Raw genomic sequence first — 22,994 nt, 5'->3', positions numbered from 1 at the left:
GTTTTTCACAGAGCATGTTTGATCATTGCCCGGAGGAGGGATCCCGGAGCTCTCTACCCAAACGCAGCCGAACCAAAAATGAGCTCCCTGTTGAACGCCGGAAGCGCCCTTATAAGGAACACGCCTCTTCTGAACCGCCAATAAAGGGAGAGAGGAAATCATCAGGCGACCTATTAGAGCACGACAAAAGAAAAAAGAGAAAAGAAAAACACATACCAAATACAAAAACATAGGTCGTAACACTCCCACACCCAATGAATCTACATATCGTAGATTTACTCAAAATTAAACGACCGCGACAATGCATCAGCAAGCACGTTATCTTTGCCCTTTTTATAACGAATTTCCAGGTTAAAATCCTGGACAAAGAGGGACCATCGCATAATCCGTTGATTAGAGTTCTTCATACAAGACAAGAAGATTAATGGGTTATGATCGGTAAACACGCTCACAGGAAGAGAGCTAGAACCAATATATACCTCAAAATACTGTAAAGCCAGTAGCAAGGCCAATGCCTCCTTTTCAATGGTACTGTAATTTAATTGGTGTTTCAAAAACTTCTTTGAGAAATACCCAACAGGATGCTCAACTCCATTTTCATCATCCTGCAGCAAGACAGCACCGGCTCCAGTCATACTCGCATCAACATCCAGTTTAAAAGAACACTCGTACCTTGGAGTAGCCAAGACCGGGGCACTACACAAGAGTGCTTTAACAGAATCAAATGCAGTTTGACACTCATCAGTCCACTCAAAGTTTTGTGAAATACGTAGCATATTAGTTAGAGGCAACACAACATCTGAGAAATTTTTACAAAATCCTCGGTAATACCCAGTCATTCCTAAAAATCTTCTAAGTTCACGTTTCGTACGGGGTGCTGCAAAATCTGCAATAGCTTGCACTTTCAAAGCGACAGGTCGGACTTGTCCCTGCCCAACTTGTTTTCCTAGATAGGTAACCGTGGCTTTGCCAAATTCACACTTAACTAAATTAAGAGTGAGAGATGCCTTAAACAATCGATCAAACACCACCCCCAAAGTGGTTAGGTGCTCCTCCCACGTATTCGAATAAACAACAATGTCGTCTAAATAAGCTTTACAGTTTTGAACCCCCTTCAGCACTTTACTCATCAAGCGCTGAAATGTAGCCGGAGCGTTACGCAACCCAAACGCCATAACCTTATAATTCAGAAAATCATCCGGCGTAACAAAAGCAGATATTTCGGCCGCACGCTCCGTCAAGGGAACTTGCCAATATCCCTTTAGAAGGTCTAATTTTGTCACGAAGCGCGCAGAGCCTACCCTATCAATGCAATCCTCCATTAACGGGAGGGGAAAAGAATCTGGTTTTGTCACGGCATTCACTTTTCGGTAATCCGTGCAAAATCGTTGTGTGCCGTCAGATTTCGGAACTAATAAGCACGGTGAACTCCAGGCGCTAGAGCTAGGGACTGCGAGTCCATTATCAATAAGGTACCTTACCTCAGACTCCATAATCTTACGTTTAGCAGGGTTCACTCTGTAAGCCCCTTGCTTAATGGGTGGGTGATCACCTACATCAATATCATGTTCCAGGACTTGAGTGTGAGTGGGAACATCTGAGAACAATCCTAGGAAAGAATTTATTAGCTTTATTATGTCAGCTTTCTGAGGGGTAGATAGATGTATCAAATAAGGATCTAAACGCTCCAAAACCTTGGAGTTATTCAGTCTACCGCCTGAAACTAGGGTATTATGCAAGCTCAGCCCATCTTCATCGACCTCAACACTACTGTCAGAAACAGCCACGACTGAAGCTACAGGAATAATACCAGAGCTTTTTGACTCTAGGTCTTCCTCACGATTAACATAACGCTTCAGCATGTTTACATGACACACGCAAGTTTTTCTCTGGCGCTCAGGGGTTCGAACAACATAATTAGTGTCACTCAACTTCTTATCAATGACGTACGGTCCAGAGAACTTAGCTTGCAATGCAGCACCCAGAACTGGCAATAGAACCAAAACTTTATCACCCTCAGAAAATGAACGAGCAACAGCTTTCTTATCAAAACGCTTTTTCATTTTTGACTGCGTACCACTCAAAGCAGTCTGAGCTAATTCACAAGCATTATGTAAACGTTCTCGAAAAGAATTGACATAATCCAACAAATTACACTCAGATTGTTGCTCAGACAACCAGTTCTCTTTCAGCATTTTGAGTGGTCCCCTCACTGTATGTCCAAAAACCAGTTCGGCTGGGCTAAATCCCAACGACTCCTGAACGGACTCACGGACAGCAAACAAAAGTAAAGGCAGCCCTTCGTCCCAGTTTTTTCCTGATTCAACACAATATTTACTCAACATGGACTTTAAAGTTTGATGGAACCTCTCCAAAGCTCCTTGGGTCTCAGGATGGTAAGCACTAGATATAACATGCTGGATTTTCAGTTGGGAAAGCACTTGTTTAAACAGGCGAGACATGAAATTAGTTCCCTGATCCGTTTGGACCACTCGAGGGAAACCAAAGGTAGAAAAGAACATAACTAAAGCTTTCACCACTGCCTTCGCTTTTAACGTACGTAACGGTACCGCCTCCGGATAGCGTGTAGTCGTGCACATAAGCGTAAGCAAATAAACATGTCCAGACCTTGTTCGTGGTAACGGCCCAACACAGTCCAGAATTACTCGTGCAAAGGGCTCTCCCAACACAGGGATAGGTTTAAGTGGTGCAGGCTGAATTACTTGGTTAGGTTTTCCTACGACCTGGCATACGTGGCACGAACGACAATACTGCACCACGTCAGACTTAATACCAGGCCAGAAAAAATAACGCAAAATTCGTTGGTACGTTTTAGTAATGCCTAAATGTCCAGCGACATTATCATGAGCCACACTCAAAACCTGGTTGCGTAAGCATTTAGGTACAACCAGTTGGTAGACAGTATCCCAACCCAAACCATCCGACCTTAAAGGAGTCCACTTTCTCTTTAACACATCGCCGTCCCAAAAATAACCCACTGGTTTGTTTTCAATGCCCGTCAATAATACCGCAACAGTTCTGCACCGCAATAAAGAAGGATCTTCCTTCTGTTTAACGGAAATCAGAGCCTTATCAACGGACAACGGCCATTCCGATTCCGTTTTAGCACCACCACTCATAGACAGCGACTTAAGTACGGGCAGCTTAGGTTTCAGAACAGAACCTTCACCTTCAACTCTATCATCAGTTACCAGAAAGGAATCCGAAATATCGATAGCATCACTAAACTTACGCGCTTGAGCGCGCGTAACTACACACGCAGTAAAAACGGAGGGGAATTCTGACGCTAACTCACCGGAAGTAACAGAATCATACACAGGATTTTCAACAACCTCAGGAACTGGAAGTACCTTTTTACCAGCTAAATCATTACCTACAATTAAGGCAATACCACTTACAGGCAGTGCATGACGCACTGCCAACCTTACAAAGCCTGTTACTAAACCGGATCGAATGTACACGTTATGTAACGGTACTTTCAACACACCTAACTCAATCCCTTGAATAAGGACATCAGAACCACAATAACTTTTCTCAGAAAATGGCAGTGCACTGGCTAACACAAATGATTGATTAGCCCCTGTATCACGTAACATGGTTACGGGAACTAAACCTTCAGGTCCACTAAGAGAAATCATCCCCTTACACAAAAATGGATCATATACTGCGTCAATATCCAACCTAGGTTTCTCACTAACTTTATGAACAAGACCAACACTTTTAGTGATCTTCCCTTTATTCTTCTTTTTCAATGCCGGACGAGCCCCCAAAGATAACGTGCTTGCTGATGCATTGTCGCGGTCGTTTAATTTTGAGTAAATCTACGATATGTAGATTCATTGGGTGTGGGAGTGTTACGACCTATGTTTTTGTATTTGGTATGTGTTTTTCTTTTCTCTTTTTTCAATGAAGGACATGCCGCTATCAAGTGACCAAGCTCATGGCAGTAAAAACATTCACGAGCTTCAACGGGTGTTACTAGTTTAGGCCATTTCAAAGTTTTAGCACTCTTCTCTTGGGACATAGAAGAACATAGTTCACGCCGTGCAACAAACGCACTTTTGTGAGTCAAAGTAAACTCATCTGCACAAACAGCTGCTTCAGCTAGGGTCGAGACTTTCTTTTCATTTAAATAAATAACAATTTTGTCCGACAATGAATTCTTAAAATCTTCGACCAAAATCAACTCACGAAGTTGCTCAAAGTTAGCGACTTTACTGGAATTACACCACTTATCAAAAAGCACGCCTTTTTCCCGAGCGTACTCCACGTAAGTTTGACTGGCAATTTTAACATGAGAACGAAACTTTTGCCGGTATGCTTCCGGCACTAGCTCGTAAGCCTTTAACACAGCGCCTTTAAGTTTATCATAATCCAAGCTGTCCCCAACAGACAAGGTTGAACAGACCTCCTGAGCTTTTCCAGATAATTTACACTGTATCATGAGAGGCCAAACCTCTCTCGGCCAACGCAGTGCCGCCGCTATACGTTCAAAAGCGCCGAAATACGAATCCACTTCATTATCCCTAAATGTAGGCACAAGAGTAAGATGGCGACTAACATCAAAATCATCAGACCTACTAGAAGTTCCAGACAAAGGCACAAAAGGTGGAGGAGTATCGACATTAGAAGGTGCAGCAACGTGAGACTTAACTGAGCCTACTGATACACGGCCGGATTGCATCTCTAATTCGCATTGCCTAAATCGCAGCAGCTGAGTAGTGTGCTCCTGACGTTTAATCTCCAGATCTAACTGCTTTAACTGGATCGCTAATTTCAAATCCTCTGAATTCACACCGCTAAGTGAACGCATCATAGGATCAGACCCCGGAGCATCAACGTTAACTTCGTCACCTGCCGCATTCATACCGACCTCAGAATTAGGCTTAGGGTATAAAATACCGCTTTGTACCAATGCCGCATCAATTACATCCCGTACTACGTTTTTCTTAGCAGTTCGTGACAGAGAAATGTCAAAAATCAGCGATTAAAAACAAATCAGTTTTTCGACATGACTCCAGGACTTCCCGTGAAGGAGCCTGTCTAAACGCTTCTATACTGAATTCCATGTATATCGACCTACTACTTCCGCACCACACAATGATAAAGCTGCCAGTCAAATCATACAGAGATACATAAAGTACACTCACCAGAAAAGCCGCAAACTTCGTAGTTCGCATCGAACGAATTACAAAATCAGGAAAAGAGCCCGGACCTCCCGCACCCGAAGCGAGAAAAAGTATCCCGGACGAGCCCCCGATTATTACGCCCCGAGTCTAGGGGAAATCGGAACCTCCGAGAGGCGTAATAAGGGAACAGAGTTTGAAATAGTGGGATCCCAGTTTTAAATCACTCCGGCCGATAATCAAACACATTCACCAAGCCAATCAAGGGATAGGATTAGATTTATTAAAGAATAAATGTGACAGGTGAAAAGGAGCATCTCTTCGGGGTGACCAAAGGCCAAAACAACAAACAAAACAACTCTCAAAAGCAAAAGGAGAAAGGGACTAAGTGACCTAAATGAGCACAAAGTAAAATACATTTAACTTCCCTAACTCCCTAACGTAAAACAGAGTACAAATCAAAATATCAAAATAAATAGGCTGGACACCCCTACGCTCCACGTGCTTGAGGAATCACTTTAAGGACAAAAGTACAAGATCAACAAGTTGTTCAGAAGGCACATTTTCACTGGGGATGTTTTTCACAGAGCATGTTTGATCATTGCCCGGAGGAGGGATCCCGGAGCTCTCTACCCAAACGCAGCCGAACCAAAAATGAGCTCCCTGTTGAACGCCGGAAGCGCCCTTATAAGGAACACGCCTCTTCTGAACCGCCAATAAAGGGAGAGAGGAAATCATCAGGCGACCTATTAGAGCACGACAAAAGAAAAAAGAGAAAAGAAAAACACATACCAAATACAAAAACATAGGTCGTAACACACACACACACACACACACACATACACACACACACCTGCACATTAATTCAATTGCTGTTTTGCAAAAAAAAAAAATTACCTCATCCATCTGCTGCTATAACATAAGCGTAAATATGTTTGCAAGAAACCTCTTGTTACATCCCAATATTTTTGCAAAATGTACTGTACAAAATAATCAAATCAAATCAAATTTTATTTGTCACATACATAGTACATACAGAGTACGACATGCAGTAAAATGCTTTTTACGTCTGTAGGATTCAAGCATAGTAAGGAATGGAATTAAGGATAAAAATAGAACCAAAAGGAGGTAGAAAAATAAAAAGTATAAACTATATACAATAAACTATATGCACTTTATAAACTGTATATACACAGTATGCATACTTTAAGTTCTTAGCTCTATATTGTTTATGTAGCACTATAGTCCTGGAGAAATGTTGTTTCTTTGACAATGTACTGCATCAGTTACATATGGTTGATATGGCAATAAAAGCTTCTCGAAAACCATGGCACATACCACAGAAACTAGCATTAGTAGGAAAATGCAGGAGTTGCGATTTTAATTTTGGCTTTACTGAGAATGTGAATGACAGCAGTTCCTCATTTCTCACTGGTTAAAACCACACTGCTCATCTCGAACAGAAACCAAACCAAAATAATATTTCATGTTTTAACCAGACCCTTTTCGCTGAGGGTTCAGATTTCACCGTTTTCCAGATCTAACTCAGCAGTCACAGATTTGATCAATAATTTTGTATTAAGTTTTTAATTTGAAATAATAAACTTGTTAAATGTTACTTTGGCATTCTGCTACTAATTATGTGATTTGACTGGCATTAGATAATTTGAAGTTTGTGTGGTTTTCAGATAAGATATACAGATGAGATTATCCACAGCAGCAGGAGGTGAGTCATAATGCAGAAAGCCAGGAGAAGCAGAGCGATCATAGAACATCAACAGCAGACCAGTAGGTCCAAGGGTGAGTGGAGCCACAGCAGTAAAAGTGTGTTAGGATCAGCAGTAGGACTGTATTTACAGCTCAACAGAGAACAAAAACAAATTATTAAGTAGGACAGGAGCATATTGTGGCTTTTGTGTAATTTAGAGTCATATTTTGCTGTTTCAGAAGTTTGATGTGCTCACTCTTGATTTCTACACTAAAACTATGGTCTAATTTATGTGGTCTAAACTTGGCCTACCCGCAAGACTTCAGATATACATTTATATAACCAAGGTCCATGTCCTGAAAAATAAACTTCTTTTTTAAGTATTAACTTGATGTAAGTTTCAAGAGGTGGTACTTATGTTTCCTCAATGATGTTACACTGTTGGCGTGTTACAGTACATTTGTTATAGGTCTGACAATGTTACACTTTTTTCATTATTGCTCTTATTTTAAATAAATGCTTTATTTTTTTTTTCAATTTAAAGGAGGCACAGACTGCAAGAGAGACTTTTCACCCACCTAATTTCATTTATAGGCAATTCTTTTATTTTTTGTATTTTACAGTGTGCTTTTAATAATAAGAAAACGGAAAGCAGTTTTAAAGATACAGATTTTGAACAAATAATTTTTTGTTGGACATTTATAAAAGGTTCTTGAATGTATTAAGTGCATTTATAGTGTATTTGTTTTACTTAAAATTGTAAGAGAAAAGACTTAAACGCTACAGTATGTTTAAATTGCAATAGGAGAAAACAGTGAGACAGTGTTCACAGTGTACTGATGTTGTACAAATCTGTTACAAATGTATAAAATTTAAAAATGCACTGACTAAATAAAGTAATGCAAATCAAAAAACTGATTTTTATTTTGGTTGAATGTAAAAATATATATAATTCAGTTGAACTTAATTGAGTTAATATTTTAAAATAAAAACAAGATTGTTAATCTGATTCAACTAAACAAGATTACATTAACTTTATATAAAAAACTTAAGTTTACTGAAATAATGTTACTTAAAATCAACAGCACACAGTTACGTGGAACCTGTTGACAAAAAGTTAATTAAATCCAACATATCATTTTTTTGAGTGTACATACATACATATGCATACATACTGTACATACATACATGCATTTTCTTTTATAAATATCACAATTCCTGCTTTTATTTTGTTTGTAGGCTAAATGTTTTTTTTTTTTTTTTTTAAATAACTTTACTAATTTATCATATTTTTGTTTATGTAGATGTATTGTGAGCCTTTTGCAAACGTAATAAAGAGGGGTTTATCCCTTAAGTAGACTGTATGTCATCAGTTTTGCACTTCATATATACAGATTGTGAGCTATAACTGTGCAAAATACCCTGCTTCATGTTTTTCTACACAGTGCATATGCAATGTATTTAAATCTGTAATAGGCAAGAAAAGTGTTGTTGTATAGTTTCACTTCCTGGACTGTTGTTTTCTGCTCATACTGTATAACTCAAGCTGAAGCAAAGTTGGGTTCTGCAGCAGGACAATGATCCAAAACACACCATCAAGTCCACCTCTGAATGGTTCAAGAAAAACAAAATGAAGACTTTGGAGTGGCCTAGTCAAAGTCCCGACCTGAATCCTATTGAGATGCTGTGGCATGACCTTAAAAAGGCAGTTCTTGCTCAAAAACCCTCAATGTGCCTGAATTATAACAATTCTGCAAAGCTGAGTGGACCAAAATTCCCCCACAGTGCTGTAACAGACTCATTGCAAGTTATCACAAAAGCTGTCCAAACAGTTATTAGTTTTAGGGGGCAAGCACTTTTTCACAGAGCCATGTGGGTTTAGATTTTGTTTTCCCATAATAATAAAAACCTTCATTTAAAAACTGCATGTTGTGTTTACTTGTGTTATCTTTAGTTTAATTTAGTTTATTAATTTATAAAGCACATTTAAAAACAACAGCCGTTGCAGCCAAAGTGCTGTACATCAAATTAAAACAAACAAGAACAGTGCAAAAGTAAAACACAATCCAAAACAAACCAACAGAAAACACATAAAATTCTACACATTCAAACAGAGTTAAAACACTCAGAATAAAAGTGGGGTTTTAAAGCAGATTTAAACAATGAAACAGTGGTAGCAGATCTTAAATGAAGAGGGAGATTGTTCCACAACTTTGGAGATGCCATAGCAAAAGCTCGATTGCCCTTAGTTTTAAAATGTGCAAGAGGTACAGAGAGAAGGAATTGATTAGAAGACCAAAGAGATCTAGGGGTAGGGTACGGAGTGAGGAGGTCACAAATATACTGGGGAGCACAACCATGTAAAGCTTTAAAAACATAAAGTAAAATCTTAAAATTAATACAGAACTTAAGCAGGAGCCAGTGTAATGAGGCAAGTATTGGGGTAATGTGCCAATTTTTTTTTGGTGCCAGTCAGTAATCTCGCTGCCGCATTTTGTACCAGTTCTAAATGGTCCAGAGATGATTTAGGCAAGCCAAAATAAAGAGAGTTGCAGTAATCCAATCTCAAAGTTATAAAAGCATGAATTATAGTTTGAAGGTCCTTCATAGAAAGCATCTTCTTGATTTTAGCAATTGATCTTAACTGAAAAAAGCTGCTTTTCACAATAGTACTAATCTGTTTATCAAAGGACAACATAGGATCAAAAACAACACCAAGGTTTCTAATATGATCACGTACATTTGCAGACAAAGGGCCAAGCTGCTTTATAAGACCAGAAGACACAGTTGTTGGACCAAAAACTATTATTTCGGTTTTGTCATTATTTAACTGTAGAAAATTCAGATCCAGCCAGCACTTAATGTCCTGAAGACAAGCAAACAGAGTGGACATAGAGAAGTTACTGTTTTTAACAGGACAATAGAATTGAGTATCGTCAGCGTAGAGATGATATGATAAATTATGTTGCTGAAAGATATAACCGACTGGAAGCATACAGTATACAACAAGAAAAGCAAAGGACCCAAGATAGAGCCCTGAGGAACACCATAGGAGATTTGAGCACTAGATGAAAAACAATTTCCCAAATTCACAGAAAAAGATCTGTCCTTAAGATAGTTAGCAAACCAGTTCAGCACAGATCCCTGAAAACCAGCTACTTGATAAAGTCTTTGTAGAAGGATATCATGATCTATTGTGTCGAATGCTGCACTTAGATCAAGCATGATTAGAATACAGCAAGAACCAGAGTCAAGTGACAATAAAATATCATTGGTAACCTTCAATAGGGCAGTTTCAGTACTGTGAAATTCTCTAAACCCAGACTGAAATGAGTCAAAGATGTTAAAAGTATGTAGGTAAGAGGAGACCTGCAAATACACAACTTTTTCCAAGACCTTTGAGATGAAGGATAATTTTGATATAGGTCTGTAATTATCCAGCGCATACTGATCGAGATGATGCTTTTTTAACAATGGTTGGACTATAGCATGCTTAAAAGAAGATGGTACAATTCCATTTGTTTAGGAGCTATTAATAATAGCAGTAACTGAACTCAAAGCTGGAAAAACCTCTTTAAAAATGTGAGAAGGCAAAACATCAGAGTGACAGGAGTCACTTTGACTAATATTTAAATTTGTTTGATGATCTGAAACATTAAAGTGTGACAAACGTGCAAAAAAAAAATCATCAGGAAGGGGCCAACACTTTTTCACACCACTGTATATACATGTATTTGTTTTTTGCTTACATATACCACATGTAATGACTTAATGTAATCAGCTGTAGCAAACAATCACTGACCTGCTATTTGTTTCCTTTGAATTGTTAGTGTTCAGTTTTCCTGTAGTGAGCAGTAATAATGTATATATTGATAGTGCTATTGATACTTAGAATTGTAGAATGTCAGTAGGACAAGATGATTAATTAGTGAATTACGTGATTTTGTAGATTTTGTAGTAGTAAATGACCTTATAGAACTTTATACAATGGTCTACAGCAACAATGATTAATTTATAATAACAAACATCACACAAATTTATTATGCCACATAAGAAGGCCGAGTCGTACAGGACGCAATTGCATTTGACAGTTTATTAGGAACAGCTCAAGCAAAATATACAAAATGGAATCAAGGTCAACAAACAGGAGATTGTAAGGTGATCAGCAAAAGCAAATGCAGACAAAAACAGAATGAGGTAAAAAACTGAATCAATAAAGATTCAGTCACATTCAAAAAATCTTTTAACAAAACTTTTCTGCCAAATATTTACTTAAAAATGACAAAAATAAGATTTATTCCATTATACAGTATATTATCAAACTGCTTATTTATCCCTGAGTAAATGCTAAATTGTATAAATGCTGGCTATATTCTGAAAATTATTCTTCAATTAAAACAAACTATATGTCATATAGCTAGAAAAACTGCAATAATACAATCTAAAGCTTAAATAGTGAAAAGAAAATGCATAGGAATAATAAAACACAGTATATTAGGAAAAGAAATCACTCAATAAATGTGACGTGACATACAGCTAAGTACGGTGACTCATACTGAGAATTTGTTCTCTGCATTTAACCCATCCAAAGTGCACACACACAGCAGTGAACACACACACAACGTGAACACACCCGGAGCAGTGGGCAGCCATTTATGCATGCGGTGCCCGGGGAGCAGTTTGGGGGGGTTCGGTGCCTTGCTCAAGGGCACCGCAGTTGTGGCCGGCCCGAGACTCGAACCCACAAACCCTCGGGTTACGAGTCAGACTCTCTAACCATTAGGCCACGACTGCCCCCCATAAAAAACTCCTTAACACTTTAAGGAGAATTTAAAGCCTCACATCCACTCATTACTACATCATGACATGTATGTATGTGTTCTCTGTTGCATTGGAACCTGCTGTTATTTAAAAGATGGATGTTTTAGATAATGTTATAACCTGACACTCAGAAAGACGTTTCAGCTTCTATCACTCTGTATGGTCTGTTGTCCTCATCAGGTTCAGCTGAAAAATACATAATAAAGAACACTAAAAAATTAGCATCTTATATAATGTTAGGGTTTAATTTTATGTCTAATGAAGAACACTGTTCTTACCTCGAGCTCTGTAACATTTCATTGCCAGAATGATGGTCACCAGCACATACAGGGAGGCTGTTGCTACACTGCTGAGGAGCTTCAGTACAGATGTTGGAGCTTTTCCATTTGATAGAACTGGAGAAGAAAATACTGTGTATTAAAAAAAGATATAACTTATAATTAATCATATATAAAGCATTAATTTATTGGACATACATACTATTAGTCTGCCTCTTAAGTCTGAAACTCCCTCTACAACAAATAGTTACTATCTTCAACAACATACAGCCATTTCTCTGTAACATTTAATTGAACATTAGGACTGTTAATATTTGCTCTTTTATCTGGAACCTGGCAGGTTAGTAACAGCCTATTGACAGTCTGTTGACTAGAGCTCTAATAAATAAAGTGTTAAGGAAATACAAGCCCTTGCAAACCTTTAATCATCAGTCAGCATGATTCTCAGGTCTGTATTACTCTAAATACACTATAACTTGTGCTTATTTTACTCAGAAATGGTGTCATGCTTATTGAGATTTCTATTATCAAAATTATTATTTTTTTCTTTACATGCAATCAAGCTGCTAAAGGTGCAACAAGTTTAATCGATATTTTTTAAAATGCTATAGCAGAAAACTGACTCCAACACAAACGTTTTATTTAAATAAATATTTCTCACATCTAACTAGAACCCAGCTTTTCAGTGACTCTCCTCTCTCTGGGTGTTTACAGTGGTAGAAACCTTCATCTGACTTTGAGACACTACTGATGATCATCTCTCCTGTTGTCTGGTTCTGCAAAAATGAATCATCTTTATAGAAATCAACAGAAGCAACTGAGATGTTTGGGTTGCGATATAAACAGAGGATGCCCCTCAGTCACAGGATGGAGAGGACTGTCCAGGATCACAGCACCATCTGTAGGAAAGAAAGAAGACACTAAAAATAGAAAAAGTGTTTTTTTTTTTAATTATTATTATTATTATCTTGGGAGGATAAAAGTAGTTTACCTTTAAATTTATGTTCTAAAAGAGGTGCAAAATGTGGATATACTTTTAGTTTCTGAGAGTGTTCAGTTTAACCCTCCTATTGTCCTCCTATACAAATTAGGAGCGCTGAGTCAACTTGACCTTGTCTGTTTTGACTGCTTATAAAAAATGCAGTATACTGTATATGATAGCCTTTTTTTTCACCTTTAGAAGCGGAAGCTTTTTATTTACCCCAAAACAAAATCCTAATTACGGTGGCAAAAACATGATGATCTGGAACACGTGCACTTATACTAATTTCGATAAACACTGTAAGGGATATAATGTAGTCGAAAACATTGCAATATTTATTTTTGGAAAGTGCAGGAACTACATTTACCTTCGTGAACATAGTTGCTTTAAAGGTTGCATAGCAACGCTGATGTTGGGTAATATCTCTTCACATTACCCCTTTACTAAAAAAACAGACAAACAACTTAACTACTTCTTATTTATATGGTGCTTCCCTCATGGAGCCCGGGAAGTCAACATTTGTTGGTATTACTTTATTTAATTTGTGGAGACACTTTAATCCCTAACGAACGATTTTTAAATGTTTTTATTCTTTGTTATTCAAAGCTTTTTGAGCTTTGTTATTTCAGTTCTTTATTCAAAAGAGGGAGCAAAAGAAATAACACACTTATAATTAAATATATTCCAATATATTGCGTTTTAATATTATATTAATGTGTTACATAGAAACATCCACAAGCAAAAATAAAGGTTGTTCCCATAAAGCTCATTCCAGCAAGATCATACTGGTTAACCAGCTACGCCAGCCCCGTTTTGCTTGATACTGTAACACTATGACTATGCTGGCCACCCATCTATACCAGCACTGACCAGCATTATACCAGCACGAACCAGTAAAAACCAGCCTGGACCAGCATGGAATTGATGCTGGTTTATGCTGTATTTTTCAGCAGGGAAACTTTAAAGTTCTTCAAAGAGTTGAAAACTGAATCAAACTTAATGCCTTGAACTGTTTCATTTTCAGTCTGTAATTGGTTAACAGCAGCACTGTAGTTTTCAACAGTGCGCAGCAGACCACAGAAATTTGGGTCAACACTCTGAAATTCTTCTTTAGTAATTAGACAGTACCTGCAAAAATAGCTTGACTGACTAAAATTTTCAGTGAATCCACCAATGCAGTGGGATCCCAAATTGTCTCCAGAAATACAGTAAAGTATGCCTTTTATAATAGATTGATCTGACAAAGCAATTCCATTTTCCTCAAGGTCTTTTACTAACTCTGAGAAAACACTTTCATGGCCAAAGTCTTTGAAGTCCTTTTCTCTGCACAGCATAACCAACTGCATATGTTCTGTGTTTGACCTGAGATGAACTGGCAAATTGACAAGAGAAACTTTTTGGGGTTTTTTCGTGCAAACCATAAAGGGTTAACCACCTCAAAGGCATCCTGATAGAGCAGTAGCTGGAGGTTTGGGATGTCTTGAGAGAAATTCCTGCACTTCAGTATTTGGGCATCTGAGCAATCACAAAGTACATCAGCAAAGTTTTTTTTCAGGCAGGTGCATTGAAATGCACTTCCTCCCAAAATCTGAATTCAGCAGACACTTCAATGTGTCTTTCATGGGTACATAGTATGCAATATGAATATATATATATATATATATATATATATATATATATATATATATATATATATATATATATATATATATATGAATAGAGAGAGAGAGAGAGAGAGAGAGAGAGAGAGAGACCTCTATAACACTATACTCTGAATAGGCGTCATTGAAAACCAAACGGTCATGTATTGTCAAGTTTCAAATATTTTATTTTCATACACAAATTGTTGTATTGTTGCAAAAACTTCTCTGGCAGTGTGCATCTGAGGCAAACAGTAATTAGCCAAATAGCTTATTTATTTTTGGGTGTTTTACTGTTGATTTAAGAGATTTAACTGAGGTTTTAACAAATAAATAATGCAAAAATATCATATTTTCTTGTGTTTACATTAATAGTATTTAACTGTTCATTCCACGGTAATTTCATATTTTATAGTTTTTTTATAGTACAGTTTTTTTACCGTTGCTGCTTTTCAATCATTCACCTTTAAATCTACTGCCATTTATTTTATTGTTTTAGTGTACTTTACTGTTGTTTTAATTGGCTTTTAATGCAGTTATTACAAAGTAAGAATGCAAAATTAACAACATATTCTTGTATTTACATTAACAGTATTTACTGTAACTGTTAATTTAACGGTAATTTCACATTTCATAATTTACATTTTTTTCCCGTTGCTACTTTACAGTTTTTCACCGTTAAAACTACGGACATTTTTTACAGTGCATTCATCAGTGCATACACCCTATCATACCCTCGCACAGAATGACAGTGCAAGTGAGAGAGAATATAATTAGTTAGAGACAAATTAGTTAGTTTGATCAAACAGGAAGACAGATTAAATCACTGATTGGCTTACAGCCTAAAAAACAGAGTGTGTAGCATATAGTACAAAGTTGGAGCTACAAGGAGCATTTTTAGCAACAGCATTTTCAAGGACAGTCAATTTTACAGTTTCGTTGGAACAGAAGTGACCATGATTTTCCTACTTATTTGCCATCATTTTCAAGGTCAGTTTTTGTTTGTGAAGGTAAATGGTAATGAGGAGGGCATTTGTGTTTTTTTCACTAATACAATGTGATTTATTCATAACATTATAAAAGAATCTGACACTATAAGACATGAGAGCATGATTTTGGACACATTATACTGTGAGCTTAATGGATACACAAGGACAGTTTCTTCAGGGCTGTCAAGAGTCACGCATTTGGGTCTTTTGTCACGCTCTCCTGCCACACATCGTATTTCTAATATAGAAAAACTTTTTGACTATCATATATTATCATATATTTAATATGCCGCAGCACCCAAGAGACGCTGTCTCTATGGAACTGGGCAAGAATCAAGCACGTCTCCCCTGGAGTTCTTAGTCTAAGCCTGACAATTATCAGCCAATCTAAAAAGAGGCTACACAATAGCCAATCAGAAAATACCACTATCTGGGTAAAATTTAATGCAACAACCAATAAAATAAAATCCATTAAAGAGAGTATTTTCGATGGTCGGTTTGAACAAAACCTCAACACGAAACAGCTTGTCTCTGGACGGGACATTGTCCTCAATCATGACCCTAAAGATGGCTGGGCTTGAGCTGAACTGTTTTAAATGGGAGCAACATTACAAATGATAAAGGAGTCCAAAAAAGGCAACAAACACTAACAATAAACAACACCAGTCATAATCTCTCTCTCTCTCTCTCTCTCTCTCTCTCTCTCTCTCTTTGACACACACACAAATGAATAAATGGAAATTAAACAAATACTTTGTATTTGGTTAAATTGTGGTCAGTGATCCTTACCAAACACAACAACTCCCCCATTATTGTTTTTTCTTTCTTTGATGTAACGCTTGCCTGTCTTCAAAACTTGAGAGCCCTGGTTTCTTCCTTTCTCTCAATTACCCAGCAGTCAGAAGGGAGAAACCATCAAGATGTTTTAGTGCACTATATGCATTATGAAAACTCAAGATTAATGAGAGTGAGACAAAGGGCTATGTTTAATTCAAGACTACCCCAACAATCAGAAATGGTCATCCTCAGTACAACATACTACATGATACTATATTACTCATTGTTTGTCTCTTGGAATGATTTGGCAAAGAATAGCTGAATGCTTTGGAATCGGCAGGAGGACACTGTACAGGCATAGACAGAAACTTGAAATTGGACCACAGGTCAAGAATGTCTGATGAGGACTTGAAAGAGCTTATCAGCAAAACCCTTCAAACCACTCCAAACGCAGGTGAAACGTATGTATTAGGAGGCCTAAGATCACGCCACAGCAGAATACAATGCTGGTGTGTGAGACACTGCCTGCAATAGGACCCAATTGGACAGGCCTTCCCCCGCCACCGTGCAATCCGACGAAGAATATACCATGTTCAAACTCTCAATCGATTATGGTATTGTTTTAATACACTATTTTATCGAGATATGAAGGCACAAACTGTTAATGTACTCAAAAGCCGTGTTCACACTGCAAGTCTTAATGCTTAATTCGGATATTTTGCTCAGATCTGATTTTTTTGTTTGGCTGTTCACATTACTTTTTAAAATGTGGCCTACTGTATATCAGATACCAGTGTGAACTGTTTGCTGTTTCGAACTGACCCGCATGCACAAACGAACAATGCGCAATTGTGACGAATGTCGATGTAGATTGACGTAAAAGTCGCATCAAATCCGCCTTGGTTGTTCACACTGCGGTCACATTGGAAAAAAATCTGATTTGGGTCTGATTCAGGACCACATATGGAAGTGGTCTGAATCTGATTTGAAAAAAATCAGATCTGGGCTAGATTTGAGTGTTCAAACTACTCCTGAAGAAGTCTGACCTGGTCACTTGACCCCAAAAAAATCAGATTTGGGCCACTTTTACCTGCAGTGTGAACGTGGCCTAAGACTTTTCATAGTCATACCTTTGCAGCCAACAGTTGACTACAGTGGATACAGTATTTATATTAAACATAAATGCAGTGTTGAAACCACTGTAGAATTTGACCGTTCATTTTATTTTGTAAAATCCAGTTTTTTAATGCAAGTACTGGATGGAACCAGGAACCATAGAGGTAAAAAATGTAGTTTAGGTTGAGTATGGTGCATAAAAATCAGGCCAGGAAATCATTAAAACAGTAGGTTAATTAACCATGGCTCATGTTTGTGTGGATGGCTTTAGGCTGACCATCATATATTTGCAGTGCCTCAATAACAACAGGGCCTCAAGTGTGTTGGAATTGTTTTGCACTGGAGTGCATAACTTTGGCCTCCCCCTAAGAAAACTCTGTGACCATGGCATGAAGAACATAGGGGTTGCCCTGTATATGCTGTATAGAAGGGGGTTAAATAGATGCAGTGCCATTACTGGATGCAGTGTCCACAATCAGAGGATAGAACCATTGTGGGCAGAACTGAACAGAGATGTATCATTCCACTTCAGTAACCTATTCGGGGAAGTCGTGGCCTAATGGTTAGAGAGTTTGACTCCTAACCCTAAGGCTGTGGGTTCGAGTCTCGGGCCGGCAATATCACGACTGAGGTTCCCTTGAGCAAGGCACCGAACCCCCCCAACTGCTCCCCGGGCGCCGCAGAATAAATGGCTGCCCACTGCTCCAGGTGTGTGTTCACGGTGTGTGTGTTTTCACTGCTGTGTGTGTGCACTTTGGATGGGTTAAATGCAGAGAACAAATTCTGAGTATGGGTCACCGTACTTAGCTGTATGTCACATCACTTTCACTTTACCTTCAAGAAAAATGAGGGAAAATGAGGGAAATGAGGGAAAAATGAGGGAACATTGACCACTAATGAACTCCATCTCTTTTGTCTACTGAGTCACAAGGGCAGCCGCAGAGTTCTGAAATCAGCGGAACAACCACAGATTATCTACACAGGGAGGACAGACCCCTCTCCAACTATGGCAGAGAGGGGTTCTTAACAGTGCTGCAGCTGGTAACTTAGTAGTTGACAATATTTTTAGAGAAAATGAGACGTTGGGATTTAATGAAGACACACCTCTAAAGTTAGAGACTGAAAACGACATTGTTGTTCCAGTAAATTAATTTAATGTCAATAAAACAGTTTTATACACGATTCAAGAAACAAGGGACCCCCTGAGTGATGATGGTAACCGTGGCATACAATTATTTTCAGGCCTGGTGAATTTTCTTAGCGAACAGTAACAACACTGATCAGTGGACAATTCAGAAGTCAAGAGTAAAAGTGCTTAGTTATTTTGTAACTGACTGAAAAATGTAACCAATTAAAATTAAATACACTCACAACTAATCAATAAGTACTAGAGACTCAACAGGTGTTCTCCAGTTATTGTCTACTAAAACCCTGTGTGTTACCTAATGCAAAGTCCATGCTTTCTCTGAAATTGTCATATGTGTCAAGCAGTGACGACTTGAGGCAGTTGATACACGTGCCATAGGCAAACAGCGTTTATGGCCCAAGGATTGGTCATTCTCAGCTGTGACTCACTCATTAACTGTTTTAAACCGGCTCTTTAATAGCAAATACATGTTATAATATTTGTTATTGTACTTCAAAGAGTAAAATTGTAGAAAATATCACCTAGGCTTAGTGGTTAGCACGTTCGCCTCACACCTCCAGGGTCGGGGTTCGATTCCCGCCTCCACCTTGTGTGTGTGGAGTTTGCATGTTCTCCCCGTGCCTCGGGGGTTTCCTCCGGGTACTCCGGTTTCCTCCCCCGGTCCAAAGACATGCATGGTAGGTTGATTGGCATCTCTGGAAAAATTGTCCCTAGTGTGTGATTGCGTGAGTGAATGAGTGTGTGTGTGTGCCCTGCGATGGGTTGGCACTCCGTCCAGGGTGTATCCTGCCTTGATGCCCAATGACGCCTGAGATAGGCACAGGCTCCCCGTGACCCGAGGTAGTTCGGATAAGCGGTAGAAAATGAATGAATGAATGAATATCACCTATTCACATGACAAAAAAACTGTCACACAAACCAAGTAGGACTTTATTCAAATCATAAAAAAGCGAGACTGGAATTTGCCAAAATGCATACTGACAAACCACAATGCTTCTGGGAGAATGTCCTTTAGATAGATGGGACAAAACTGGAACTTTTTGACAAGTCACATCAGCTCTATGTTCACAGATGCAAAAATTAAGCATACAAAGAAAAGAACACTGTACCTCCTGTGAAACATGGAGGAGGCTTGGTTATGTTCTTTGCTGCATCTGGCACAGGGGTTTAGAATCTGTGCAGAGTACAATGAAATCTCAAGACTATCCTGTCATTCTGGAGTGAAATGTGCTGCCCAGTGTCAGAAAGCTTGGTCTCAGTCACAGGTCATGTGTCCTTCAACAGGAAAATGACCCAAATCACACAGCTAAAAACAACAATGAAACACCAAAGAACAAAAGATTGGACTATTCTTACATGGCCTTCTTTAAACCCTAATATATGTCCTGTTGAACATCTGTGGAAAGAGCTGAAACATGAAGGCACCCTTCAAACCTGAGACAGCTGGAGCAGTGCTCATGAGATGTGGGCCAAAATACCTGTTAACAGGTGCAGAAGTCTCATTGAGAGTTACAAAAGTCGCTTGATTGCAGTTATTGCCTCAAAGAATGTGCATCAAATTTTTAAGTTACGGGTTCCATCATTTTTATCAAAGCCACATTCATTACTTTTCAGGTTGTTTCAGTGACATTTGTGGGTTTTTCTTTCTTTAATGGAATGTACCAACAATTCTCTCCACATCTGTATATATAGAGATTTGTGTTCATATAGCCACAAGGTTAGTGAAGTCTGGTACTGATGTAGGTGAGAAGGTGAGGAGGCCTGGGGTGCAGTCAGTGTTCACATTCATCCCAAAGTAGTTTAATAAGGTTAGAGCTCTATAGCAGGAGATCTTTCACTACAAACCATGTAAAGACTATATTTATGTAGCTGGCTTTGTCATATATTATATAGCTGGCTTTGTTATCATGCTGGAACAGGTTTTTTGACTCGTGGTTGAAATGAAGGAAAAATTTAATGCTTCCATATTTACAGATCTCCAACTTTGTGCTACCTATTCAGGGAAGAATCACATATAGCTGGAAATGTCAGGAATTCCAATACTTTTGGCCACATAGAGTGCATAGAGACATTATCAAAGACTTCTTTTTGCCAAAGTTAAGATTGTTTATTTCAAGTGTTAATATTTTGATGATTATTTCAATCAAATATGGACACAAAACTATTTTGTTACTCATATTAGCTACATATAATGGTTAATCAGTCACACACAAGTAATCTACATATAGATTCAATGTGATTAAGGCGATATTTCAAAGTATATACAGTAAATGAGGGCTCAAATGAACATATTCAAGTAACTTTAATGGTATTTGCAAAGTCGAATTTTCAGCAGTGGGCAAAGATTCAGATGGAACTGTTAAAATCACTAAAAAAATATTAACTTTTATATTGATTGAATTATGCTTATTTTATAGACATAGTAATGTCCTTAACAACCTTTACATTTTGCTCCTCTGCTAATTACTTACCGATCTTCCAGAAATTTGAGGCTTTCCATTTCAGGATGTAACGCTGATGTTTATCGGCATCCTTGGGGTATTCTCTCTCTAAAAGAAACATTTTAAGTTCCATAACCATGTTAAAATCCAGATATCACTTGTAGATTATGATCGACGATTAAGTGGACACTATGTTATTAGTGAATGCTGGTGAAATTGGACAAACCCACGTGATCAGCATGTAGGATACATGGGGAGATTGGGGAAGACGTTTTAAAAAGTAGTTAACAAATAAAAGTGCATAATAAGCTGCTAAAAATAAAAAAATAAACTTGAGAAAAAATGCAATATTTACTAAAAAAGAAAAAAGAAAAAAAAAACAATAAAGAGACAAAAAAGTGCAAGCTTTCTGTGTAAAATTGGGGTGGGGGTAGGGGTGTTGACATTCCTGTTGAAATGAGACCCAAATCTTTTGCAGCATATAATACAGAGAGTGTTAGGCATCACTACAGTGAATATGGAGAACATTCAAGTCATTGCGTGTGAAATAGAGGGAGGTAACAGATTTGATAACCTGTAATAGTGCCTTATCAAATATGGTGACCCTGTTGTAAGTCTGTTACAGTTCACTTTTCAGGACATAAGAGAGAGAGAGGGTTAGGCATCACCAGAATGAATATGGAGAACACACACACACACACACACACACACACACACACACTTTGCACAATGTTAACATAATGAATAAAATGATATAAATAAATAAATAAACAAAAATAAATCTATATTATATATATATATATATATATATATATAAGTACTGTAATTATACTGACATACGTGTCCTTTATTGACACGTTTTCGGATTGCGTAGGAAACCATTCCACAATCCCAATAAAGGATGTGTCCTAGTTTGCACGGGTTAGTATTGAAAACACAAGATCAACAATTAGAGTTGCTCTTACCTTGAACGCAGGTATCCTTCGAAGTCACTCGGTCTTCTAACAAAGGTTCTGCTCCAAGTTCTTCTACCTATTCTATTGATTGAATCTTTAGATGAAGGAGGCAGACTTAGACCTTTTTGTCTTTTCAGGATCCTCACAATGGGAGGCCTTGTTTTTATTAAAAGTAGTGTAATACAGATAGATGTGTGTAATATATGTAATGTAAAAGAAAAGAAAATTACAAACAAAATCTCCTTCAAATAGTCAAACAATTCTAGCGTAAGTAGAAAGAAATAAAATGCAAAGATGAAACAAACCAGGAAACACTCTCCAAGTGTAAGCCTGCGTTTGTTCTCCTGATGCACCCTCTATAAGCAATAACAGAGTATAGTACACTGAGCTTGTCTCAAGGTGAATGCACACTGATAACTGGTCCTAAAACCCTATTTATAACATTTTATTAGTATGATCTCATAACGATCATTCTGCTTCTGTCAGCATCCTGTCAGGTCTCTCATGATCTCATGCTTCTGCAAAACATCCTGAGAAGTCTCCTAAGCTGCACGGCTGACTGTGTGTTCTTATTTGGCTGACACAAAGCTGCTGACACAAAACTTGTGATTTCCTTTTTAAGCTTTCACTGTTATTTTCTATCTTAATATCTAAACATACTAATGAAAATTATATAATTTCTCAGTCACAGAATACTTACATAAATTCATATATAAGTAAATGATACTTGTCATTCTATAAAATGGAAAAGAAAAATCATATAAAGGTAAATGAAACTTATAACAATTCTATAATCTTCTTTCAGCAAGATGATGGGTCTTGATCCAACTGTCTAGGTACAGTGTCTGTTCCTCTTTGGGTTGACTCAGGTTCCTTCTAGGTCCTTTTCTTCACAGTTTTAATCAGATATATTCAATTTCTTTGTCATATAACAATTTCCCAATTTCTTTTAGTTTATTTTCCACAGCTTCCTTTTTCCTTGCTCTCTGTCT

At 37.9% G+C, this 22,994-nt stretch overlaps 1 protein-coding gene and 1 long non-coding RNA gene across 3 annotated transcripts in view; both read right to left on the bottom strand.

Moving 5' to 3' along the window:
• Positions 1 to 22,994, bottom strand: part of LOC132848919 (immunoglobulin superfamily member 1-like) — a 324,244-nt gene that overhangs the window by 249,238 nt on the left and 52,012 nt on the right. The window lies entirely within an intron of this gene.
• On the bottom strand, positions 11,411 to 21,295 carry LOC132848941 (uncharacterized). Its single transcript, XR_009648784.1, has 4 exons — positions 21,077 to 21,295; positions 12,616 to 12,853; positions 11,955 to 12,071; positions 11,411 to 11,862 (listed from the first exon to the last, which is right to left on the bottom strand). It is a non-coding gene; the product is annotated as an uncharacterized LOC132848941 (long non-coding RNA).

Source organism: Tachysurus vachellii, chromosome 7 (assembly GCF_030014155.1).
Source record: "Tachysurus vachellii isolate PV-2020 chromosome 7, HZAU_Pvac_v1, whole genome shotgun sequence".
Lineage (NCBI taxonomy): Eukaryota > Metazoa > Chordata > Actinopteri > Siluriformes > Bagridae > Tachysurus > Tachysurus vachellii.
This window is presented reverse-complemented; position numbering and strand designations above follow the sequence as displayed.